At 34.7% G+C, this 10018-nt stretch overlaps 1 pseudogene; it reads right to left on the reverse strand.

The window, feature by feature from the left end:
• Window positions 1-1248: 1248 nt before the first annotated feature.
• On the reverse strand, window positions 1249-3655 carry LOC102588667 (polyubiquitin-like; annotated as a pseudogene).
• Between the last annotated feature and the right edge of the window lie 6363 nt (window positions 3656-10018).

Below are 10018 nucleotides of genomic sequence, written 5' to 3' on the forward strand. Positions count from 1 at the left end.
GCCATCAAGTGTTGAAACTTTCAACCAGTTTCAACCTTCAGTATTATGGACTACTCAGTTAGGGATTCAACACAAATCAAAACATCACCACAGAGATGGAGCACCAGGTGCTGGGTTGACACCTTCCAAGTGCTGCAGGCTAGACAGTGGAGCTCTTCAACAGTATTCACAAAGTACTCTAATCCATGCCACGATGCTATAACTAGAGTAGACTACCTGGCATTTCAGAGGCAACCAAAAGAATAAGATGCATAAAACATCGTGTGGTTTAAACAGTAGCAGTATGAGCCACATAAATTACAGGAGGTGACTGCCCACTGTTCTCATCAACTACCCACCTACAAAACAAATCGTGTACAAATATGACCAATATGAACTGCAAACCACAGATTTAGAACATCCCAAGATCCAGTACTAGACAATTCACATCATTACTGTCCACAAAGTACAGTGGGCAAATAATGGATCAATCAGAACGAGATGTCAGTCAAGTAAATACTAGAGCTCTCTAAAGCATAAGATAAGACGTGTAAAGTGTGAACTGTAGATATCTAATAGCCACAATACTCCAGAACATGTTACCTAAAAAGCTTCTATACATTATCTTGCCTTATTTGATGCAAAGAAGGAGCATATGATGAATTCTGAGTTCACATAAACAAAATCCTATAACAATTAGCAAAACATAGAAAATAAAACTCAACTAGCAGGATTAATACCTTTAGACCAATGGACTGACACACACAGAGCAACAACTCGAGTGCCCTCTAGACGGAGGCTTTCCTAGTTTGAATAAGCATAATGGCTCACGCAGTTGAAACCATGACCAATATGTTCTGAAACAAATATACAACTACTATGAGTAAACAAGCATTCAAACATGCAGATGAAACAGCTAAGTCAGACTGAGAAAACTGATTGAAGGAAAAGACATTAGAATGAACCATCATCTGAACATCAGATGCACTTCTCACAGCCATGTACATCAAACAAGCAAACCTGCATTTGGTGGGTTCTTGGAACTTGATGTATAAGGAAAGGAGAGAACATTCCAAAAGCTTCCTGATAGTAGACATCACGACAGTTAAACCAGTAAGATCCATTGTTAGACATTAGACTAGGTAGAGTTTTGAAAATGGAAATTTGACATTCACAAAAAATATGTCAAAACCCCTACCAGGGAAGCTCCTTCAACCAAAGTGGTATTTGCAGCTCTCTTTCTTGGTTGTCACCCAGTTACATTCTGGGATTAATGTTATTAGCTCAATTTGTTGGATCTGAGACAGTAGAGGAAGACTTCATATTATGTTATGCCCCAAGGCAAAAAAGTAGCAATCGGCTTCAATTCTACAATTTGACTCGGATAGTTAATATCATAGTAGCAGAAGATCATTGATACGTACAACTGCCTCAGATTCTTGATCCAACTACTGATATTTTGGTTCATAAACTCTTCTCTACTCCAAGATCATTTGACATGCACAACTGCTGATTTGCTAAAACAAGTGATTATAATCATTGAAACAGTATTGTTCATTATATTTTACTTGGATTATCTTTGTTCACTTATGAGCCTGCCGTGGTTCAAAGATTCAAATTGATTGACAGAGAGAAGATCAAGCTGGGAGCGCTCAGCAACGTTATTATTTCTAAGTCTATCAGCGATGCAGATTGCATCATGGTTTTTCTTTTGTTTCTTTCCAGGAGTTGCCCTCCGCCACCCATGAAACAAACAGGCAATGGAACAGGAGCTCTTCTCCCTTCGGGTATGAATTTTAATAAATACTATTTGAATCATCAAACATTAGATGGCTCGAAGGAAGTATATCAACTGCATTAGTGAAAACAGTAACTGCAAAATGGTGTAGTAGACGAAAGCAAAAACAAATACTCAAAACTGCAATCAGAAAAGAAACCAGAAACAGGATATTCATAAAGACACCATTATTATTCACAAATGAAAAACAGAAAGGAACAGAAAGCGAAAACACATTGATGAACCTTCAAGACCATCATGCAAACACAGCCACCACAATGGGCAAAAGACACAACCAGGCAACACAACGACAACTTAAAACCCACCACAGAGACGGAGGACAAGGTGCAGAGTTGACTCCTTCTGGATATTGTAGCCAGCAAGGGTACGGCCATCCTCAAGCTGCTTACCAGCGAAGATCAGCCTCTGCTGGTCTGGTGGGATCCCTTCCTTGTCCTGAATCTTAGCTTTCACATTGCCGATGGTGTCAGAACTCTCCACCTCCAAGGTTATTGTCTTCCCGGTCAAGGTCTTCACAAATATCTGCATTCCTCCCCTCAGCCTCAGCACCAAGTGAAGGGTAGACTCCTTCTGAATGTTGTAGTCAGCCAGAGTGCGGCCATCCTCGAGCTGCTTGCCTACAAAAATCAACCTCTGCTGGTCTGGGGGAATACCCTCCTTGTCTTGGATCTTGGCCTTGACATTGTCAATGGTGTCGGAGTTCTCAACCTCCAGGGTGATGGTTTCCCGGTAAGGGTCTTAACAAAGATCTGCAGACGGAGGACAAGGTGAAGGGTAGACTCCTTCTGGATGTTGTAGTCGGCAAGGGTGCGGCCATCCTCGAGCTGCTTACCAGCGAAGATCAACCTCTGCTGGTCTGGGGGAATCCATTCCTTGTCCTGGATCTTAGCCTTCACATTATCAATGGTGTCGGAACTTTCCACCTCCAAAGTGATGGTCCTTCCTGTGAGGGCCTTAACAAAAATCTGCATACCACCACGTAGACGGAGAACGAGATGGAGGGTAGACTCCTTCTGGATGTTGTAGTCAGCTACGGTGCGGCCATCGTCCAGCTGCTTTCCAGCGAAGATCAGCCTCTGCTGGTCTGGGGGAATCCCTTCCTTATCCTGGATCTTAGCCTTAACGTTGTCAATGGTGTCGGAGCTTTCCACCTCCAAAGTGATGGTCTTTCCTGTGAGGGTCTTAACAAAAATCTGCATACCACCACGTAGACGGAGAACGAGATGGAGGGTAGACTCCTTCTGGATGGTAGTCAGCTAGGGTGCGGCCATCCTCGAGCTGCTTTCCAGCGAAGATCAACCTCTGCTGGTCTGGGGGAATCCTTCCTTATCTTGGATCTTAGCCTTCACGTTGTCAATGGTGTCGGATCTTTCCACCTCCAAAGTGATGGTCTTTCCGGTAAGAGTCTTAACGAAGATCTGCATACCACCACGGAGACGGAGCACCAAATGGAGGGTAGACTCGTTCTGGATGTTGTAGTCAGCTAGGGTGCGGCCATCTTCCAACTGCTTCCCTGCAAAGATCAACCTCTGCTGGTCTGGGGGAATGCCTTCCTTATCCTGGATCTTAGCCTTAACGTTGTCAATGGTGTCTGAGCTTTCGACCTCAAGGGTAATCGTCTTACCCGTACGAGTCTTAACGAAGATCTGCATACCACCACGTAGACGGAGCACCAAATGGAGGGTAGACTCCTTCTGGATGTTGTAATCAGCTAGAGTACGTCCGTCCTCCAACTGCTTTCCGGCGAAGATAAGCCTTTGCTGATCCGGGGGAATTCCTTCCTTATCCTGGATCTTAGCCTTAACGTTGTCGATTGTATCAGAACTTTCCACCTCTAGGGTGATTGAGAGTTTTCACAAACATCTGTATCTGCGAATTCATAAAAACAACAATCAGTACGAAAAAAACTCAAATTTTAGGTCTTCTCACACTCCCTGATTAACTGATTCGAGAATTAAAACCAAACAACCTAAAACACGGGAAAAAAACTCAAATTTTAGGGCTTTTTCATCAAAACAACCGGAAAACATAGATCTTAGGCCTTTAGAATCAAACCAACGAAAAAACACAAATTGTAGGGCCTTTTAATCAGATCAACCGGAAAAACTCAAATTTTAGGCATTTCTCATCAAACCGACGAATATAGTGCAGGCTGAGTTGGCTGTAACTAACTATTAGTTAGCTGACTAACAGGTTGTTAATTAGTTAGCTAATAGTGTAGTTAAGTGATAATGATAGTTAGTCTGATAGTTAGTTAACTAATCTCAAATTGTATATAAGTAGTGTTGACATTCAATTTTGGACCTATACAATATAAAGTAATCATCTCGAGCTTCTTCAATTTCCAACTATTTAAAATAATTAGTTTTATAAAATTTCAAAAAATATATATAATATAGTTTGCAAATTAATTTAACTGGTATTGTCACTTTTTTTTTTTATTTATTTATAATTGTTAGATAATATATATATATATGTTTAGCATAATTATGCACATTTTATGAATATTTGAAAATCGTCTCAAAAAGATTTTGTTTTAATTAAATATTTGATCAATTAGTTTAGTTATATAATAGTTTATATTTTGAATTATTTAGTTTTTATTTGAGTTAATCATTTTATCTCGTTAAGATTAAGAAGCTTATTGGTTAATTTGTATAAGTTCGTCGTAGTTAACTTTCGGCCGAATTTACCGACTAAGTTCATTTTGGTTATAATTGAAATTCATTCGGTTATATTTCTATTACGAATCTAGCCACAATTTTACCTCCCTTTAGAATCAATTGCAAGACCATTTTGGGTCTTTTTCCTTAAACCATTGTAGCCCACTCCATTCCCTCTTCATATTCCAACAGCCCACTTGTTTTCTGCCAAAAAATAGAATAAATGGCACAACATGACAACCTATAGACTAAATTGGCAAAAAAATAGCCCATTTTTAATTTATTGGCAAAACAAGGACTTTCTTTTATTTATTTGGCATTCAATAGTTATTTTGTTTTTTCTTAAAAAATGTATTTCTGTTCCCCTTATTTTTCTCTAAACACGTTTGATTGCTCCCTTCTTTTTTTTTTCTTGAAAAGGTAAAATTTATTGTTTTATTATTCCTTTTTTATCTCTCCTTTTTGTTTGTCAACCATTTTAAAATAGACTTCTTTCTCTTTTTTCTCTCCTTTATTTTCTTTCTAGAATTCTTTTTATACGTATATTTGTTTCTCTCCCAAATTTTTTATTCTTCTCCTTAATTCACTTTGTTTATGAAAATCAGATATAACAATATGTTTATTCATGGATACTTCTAATATTAATATTATATATATAATTTTGTGCTTGTCCAATTAATTGTTGAATTTCATGATTTGTGGAATTGAGGTTTTTTCAATTTTGTTTTTGCGAAAATTTAGGTTATTAATCCTTTTTTTATTTTAATTCTAAAATCTTTGTCACGTGTATATTTGTTGCTCTTCTAATTTTTTTTTATTCTCCTTAATTTACTTTGTTTATGCAAATCAGATGTATGTTTATCCATTGGTCCTCCCAAAATCTTCTTTTAATATATAATTATGTAGTGTTTTTTTCACTTAATTTTGAAATTTCATGATTTGTGAAATTAAAAAATTTAAATTTTTTTTTTTTTGCAAAAATCCAGGTTATAGTATTTGGAATTTTTGTTTTCAATTTCATGGGTAATAAATGTTCTCATAAAATCTTCGTAAAAAATTAGAATGTTGATTTTGAGGAATACAAACCAATGTATACCAATAAATGTCAATCTCAATTTGAATAAATGTATGCAAATTTATTAGGTAAATACAAACCAATGAATACATAAATGAATACGAACCAATGTATACATAGTTCAGTTACCGTATACATAACAAAAATCACATGTACAATTTATGAATAAAATTTAATTTGTACATTTATCATATTAACTTTATTCTTGTATTCATTATAGTTATAACCTATAATTGTTGGTAACATTCTTATGTATACATTATAAGTTTATGTATACATGCTACAATTATTGTATACATCAACAAAATTTACACGCTTATTTTTATGAATGATTTTTGTGTATACATATAGATTTTTTTTATGTATACATTATGTAATTGCAACTTCAATTATTTTATAATTTTTGCATACGTATTATTACAGTTTCTAATAAAAAGCATTGCCTCTTACATTATTTGATTAATTATTGTCAATTATTTGATAATTAATACACGTTAATTGAGCACTAATAATATATATTTTTTACTTTAAAAGTAGTCGCCGTCTTTTGATAAGTTAATTAAAGAATTAAAAAAATCCTTCCTTGAAAGTTGATATAACCTTCTTTTAATGGGTTAATTAATAAAAAAAATTACATTTCTTAAAAGTAGGCAACCATTTTTTAATAAACTAATTACTATCGGTTGGTAAAAAAATAAATTATAAAATAGCAATTAAATATATATTTATGTTGTTGTAAATTATGTTTAATATTTTTTTTGAAAAATAGAGTGATAATAAAGTTGAGTTTGAGAATTTAACGAAACTGAAAAGCTAACTTCCTTAATTTAAAAATAAGGAAGAAAAAATAATTCCACATCTCCTTGATTAATGCTGATTGGTTGCACATGTAAAAAAAACTATAAAAAGTTGTTATATTCCTTTAGGCTATTATGTGCTTCTTCTTTTTTAGAACTATTAATTGCTAATTAACATTGGGCTATATATTGCCAACTGTAAATAGTAGTTGTATGTCTGTGTCAATTCCTCCAAAAAATATACAACGAACCAGACCCAAAATATTTCCAGCCCACTCTTTTTTCCGCTTGAACCGGCCCACTTCCCTTTTCCCCTTCACCAGAAACGTCAAAACAACAACAAATAACGCCAACATCACGGCTTAACAAACAACGATTCGAGACGGTATCAAATTCCACTACCCAAAACGACAATCCAAACATCAATCAATGACGCCAATTCGCAGCAACCAAACAATTCCAACAGTGAATACACAGCGACTTCACGCCCTGTAAGCGTACAACAAAAAACAACAATTTCGTTGTCTTCTTCCTCCAACGTCCTCTTCATCGTACTGTTGCAGCAGATAAAAGACACGCGTTTTCATCCTTGGAACCTCAGGATCGTTCCACGTAGCATCTCAAGGACGTTGGAATCGATCCCAAGCGTCCATCTCCCCTTTCCTCTTCCGAAAAGGGGCGAATTTTTGAAAAAAGAAGGTTTTCCTTCAATGGTGAAATAATTTGGAGTTTGAATTTGAAATGGGCCCAATTCTTATATGTTTTTTCATCCATTTCCCTCCCAAGTTCGGAACCCTAATAATCCCTTATATAAATTATACTCTTATTCACTGTTGAAGTTGTGGGGGAAAAGGTTGGAGAAAAATATTGGGAGAAAAAATATTAAAGAGAAAGAGTGAGAGAGAAAAGGCAGAACCGAAGTTTTACACTTTAGGAATTCAAATATAATTTTCTTGTCCTAAGCTCTTGAAGGGTCTTCGTCCGAAGTCAGCTCAGACACTCCGATTTACCGTTTGAGTTTGAAGTTTTCGAATTCTCCTTTGGTGTGAGGTCATTGTTCTTCCTGCTCATTGCCGTCCCTTTATGATACTTTTTTCGTCTCCGCTATTTTTTACATGGCGTTATTCGATGAAGTTATGTCTCTATCGTTCGAGCTCTTAGCGTCTTAATACTGTTTATCTATTTAATGCGGGGTTGTAGCTGATGATGATGTTGGTGTTTCTGTTAATGAGGGTGGACAACAAGTTAATGTCAATGCAGAGGTATGTATCTGATACATTGTCTGTAATTTGTCATTATGTATATGTGGCAATATTTGACCGGGCACGGAGTTTAAGAAATAAATGAAGACTTTGAAATGTTTACCAAATTGCCCTTTAAAAGTAGATTTACTTTTCTCTCTCCTCATAAATGTATTAGAGTACTATCTTTAAGATTAAGTGGGATCAATAAGGGTAAAAGAGAAATTATACCTTTAAATACTTACCATACAAGGAAATGTGACATTATTTTTGGGACTAACCAAAAAGAAAATGGTGTCACATAAAATGGGACGGAGGGAGTATGTATCATGAACATATGTATCAACACACATTGTAACTATTATGTATCATGTATATATAGTTAAGTTGATTAACTTAATCTTATATCTCATTAAACATATATATATTTCAATTTTATAATCATCATTATGTTAAAAAATGTATCAGTAACATTTATATTAACGTGTTTTTACTATTAAAAATTTAATTATAAATTGATCATACTATCAGTAACGAACAACAAATGAAGGATGTTTCAGAACTCAAACCTACATATCAAAGTACTCATGTTGATACTGAAGCCAATAATCCTAAGAAGGTATCAGTTCATAAAAAATTGTACATTATAATTTTTTTTGATACATTATCCATTTTTTATATATATGATACATTGTTTAAATACTATATATATGATACATACAACCTACTTATATTCAGTGTGGTGAAGCGCATCAAGCGCCACAAGATTTTAATGAACTAATCATGGATCAAGATGGTGCTGACACAGTTCAACACAACATCCATCAGTTTGTGCCTGATAAACGAACAGTGGATATATCGGTAGATTTTTCAATTATGCATTATGACACAAACATTCATTATATGCAGATTTACTAAAACAATCATTATATCATATTATACACGATTCTTTCATATCAACAACAATATCGCCCTCAACTCAAGCAGATGCACTTATCAAAGATCTGAGAATTTTTTTATTCTTGGTAAACCATTGTGTGTTTACGATCCACGGGATTTAACTGACAGCCAAAATTTGTTGTATGATAGTTAATTATCCACTGATATTCTAACAATCGAGATTGTTGTTAGAAGCGATTCAAAGACTCCTACGCCTAGAAACATAATGCCTTCAAGAATTATTCAATCTCCATATTGTACTTCTTTTGGGTCAAGCGAGAAGGGAAAAGAGAAATTGAATGACGATGTTAGTCTCTATTTCCCATTTAAAGGATGTCGAATTACAAATCAAGTTCCATCGAAACTGATTGATAATTTTATGCCGTGGTTATCCAGGGGGCTCCTCAAAAATCATGACAATAAGTAAGCCTTATAAATATATTTTGTAAATGTTTGGTTAGCCTATTTTGATATAACCAATTCATAATACAAACATTATCACAAGAAACCATCAGAGGATAAATACAAATCAAAATCCTCTTCTTTAGGATTTAAGATGATGGATTTTGTTGTTGCTTTTCCAATAAACAAGAATTGGTTGTATGCCATGTTATAGCCAAACAAATGTTGGACTGATCAGATAAAGTTCTTAGTGAAATTATTAAACGTGTATCAGATACATTTATATTAGTATAACATGATACAAAAATTTAATGTAACTATTCTACCACCAGACCTTTTTTACAACAGATACACTCAAATAAAGTATCAAAATATGAAATTAGTATTTGTTAAGATTATCATTGAATGTATCAATTCTATCATCATATCTTGTTTAGAAGTTTCTAATTTCTAATTTTGTTTATCATGTTTTTTATAGCACATCGATGCTATTTTTTACTACCTTCGTAAAAAATCAAAACTTTGCAGCATGGATCAATACAAATACACAACAGCCCACTGCTTGTTCATATCACACGTCAAAAATTGTTATGATAGGTATTACATGGCTAATGATGATGATCTTATTAGTACTCAAGAACACATTGATCGCGTTTAAGCTATATCTGTATATAAGAGGTCAATAACTAACATAATCAAAGGATTTGAAATTCCAGCTGCTTTACCATGGCATCTTGTAGATGAGGTCTACATCTCGATTAACTGCGGTCAAGAATTTCATTGGGTGCTGGCGGTTGTTGAATTGAAAAATAGGGTGATAAGAGTGTATGACTCATCATTTGGCTCAAGTTAAAAAGCAATTTCGCACGAGATAAAAATGTTGTCTAAAATGCTTCATTCCTACCTAATGGATAGTGGATACTTTGAAGAAACTGAACGAACAAACTTTGGTGATTGTGATGCGTACAAGGATAACATTACTGGTTTTTTGGAGGCACATGTTCCTTTCATGGTTGAATTTGCACAAGACATTGTACCACAAAAGAGTGCTAGCCTGTAAGTATTTTGATTTATATTATTCAATTTTAATCATGTATCATTTAAGTTTATAATTTATATTCTGC

The sequence above is a fragment of the Solanum tuberosum genome, unplaced genomic scaffold, assembly GCF_000226075.1.
Source record: "Solanum tuberosum cultivar DM 1-3 516 R44 unplaced genomic scaffold, SolTub_3.0 scf00076, whole genome shotgun sequence".
Lineage (NCBI taxonomy): Eukaryota > Viridiplantae > Streptophyta > Magnoliopsida > Solanales > Solanaceae > Solanum > Solanum tuberosum.